Below are 1637 nucleotides of genomic sequence, written 5' to 3' on the forward strand. Positions count from 1 at the left end.
TAATCTCTAAAGAGACTTGGGTAATATTTGAGTCTCCTTTCCCCAGCCTATGCAGATGTGCACGTGTGTACAAAGAGAATTATAGGGAACAATCAGGAAACAAAGTATGAGCAAATGGCCAAACAGTACAATGTGGATTGTAGTTCTCTTTCTAGTTTTCTTTCTTTTTGAGAAGAATCTAGACAGTTTCTCTCCCTCCCCCTCTCTCTCTTTATGCATACATATATATATATATATATATATATATATATATATGTATAAAGATATATATATATCTTTTTCCCTCTCTCTTTTTTACCTAACCGTTCCCGTAGTAAATAATATTGTGCCTTAACCTACCATCATTTTAATTCATTTTCTATGACTGAGGCATGTAGCTCCTGTACCTTTTCTTCAAGTTTTATAATGTGTCTCCCACAGCTTCTCTATGAATCATTATTATTTGCCTTACTGCATTTTCTTTTCAGTTTTTTTTTTTTTTTTTTGTTTCTAACCACCTATTAAACTCAATTTTTATATCCTAATTTGCCCTCATTTTCTTCAGGCATTTGCTAATTTTTGTTGCCTGCAAATAATTTTGGTTTTGTCCTCTTTGAGTTCATTTCCATGGTTTAAAAACTTTGGTCCCAGGCCCAGTGGGTCTACTTTAGAAACATGACTGCGACCAGTCTAGTGGGTATTTGTAGAAAAGCCTCAGCATTCCTGAAGGCTGCTTGTTCCCTAGTAAATCCCAAGGCCCCTGCTCACTCTGGGCCTTCTCTTAGTTTGCTGCATAAGAACACACCACATGTTACATCCTTTCTCCAATGTAAACTATTTCAAACCCCCATGCTGAGGAAAGGACTAGAAGAATGTTTTGATGACCCAAAGTACTGGGGAGAAGAAAAAGTCATATCTTGAGCATCATGGGCCAGCCAGCAGCAGAGGAACAAAAGTAATAAAGACTTACATAAGCTTTGGTGTGTCCTTCTGAAGGGAAGAAGCATGCTTCTATCTCTAGAGCAGGAGGCCAAGTGACAGAGATTGCCAATGCCAAGTCCAGAGCAGTTAGAAAATGTTGTTGACTCCATGGATGCCTTAGATAAAGTTGTCCATGAGAGGGAAGATGCTTTAAGACTTCTTCAGACTGATCAAGAAAAACAAATTCCTGGTGCTTGGAGAAGGGACATATTTGGAAGAGTCATCTGGCATAAACTGAAGCCATGGCCTATACCTTGGTACCTAAATAAGAGATACAGCATGAGGTAGTTCTTTGCAATGCCTTACGTGGATCACTTTGTCAGACTGAGAATTGAGAAACATGCCCACACTGAAGCATGAAAGAGACATTTACAGGAAAAGAAAGAAAAATTCTACAGGAAAAATTCCCACATCTCTCTCAAGATCGGAAATCAAGTACTGTCTAAGATGAGGCCCAGAAGTTCAGTTCCATTGTTCTTAAAGTTCTGATGTTACTATCTGTTAAGAAGCTTATAAAGAAATGTTCTTTTCAAGTGACATCAGTTATTCTAGATAACAGGGCATCTTCATTAGCTTCACAAATAGTGGTCCTTCTACAAAAACCAAGCAGAGTTCAGGTTCAGTTCTCAATGAGCAGGTCCTGACATCTAAGCAGCTTTATGTCACCAGATATCTTG

At 38.2% G+C, this 1637-nt stretch overlaps 1 pseudogene across 1 annotated transcript; it reads left to right on the forward strand.

Annotated features, from left to right (window-relative positions):
- The first annotated feature begins 654 nt into the window (after positions 1-654).
- On the forward strand, positions 655-1406 carry LOC308424806 (large ribosomal subunit protein uL29m-like; annotated as a pseudogene). The gene has a single exon. The product of its transcript is annotated as a large ribosomal subunit protein uL29m-like (transcript).
- The last annotated feature ends 231 nt before the right edge of the window (positions 1407-1637 follow it).

The sequence above is a fragment of the Micromys minutus genome, assembly GCF_963924665.1.
Source record: "Micromys minutus genome assembly, chromosome: 9".
Taxonomy (NCBI): domain Eukaryota; kingdom Metazoa; phylum Chordata; class Mammalia; order Rodentia; family Muridae; genus Micromys; species Micromys minutus.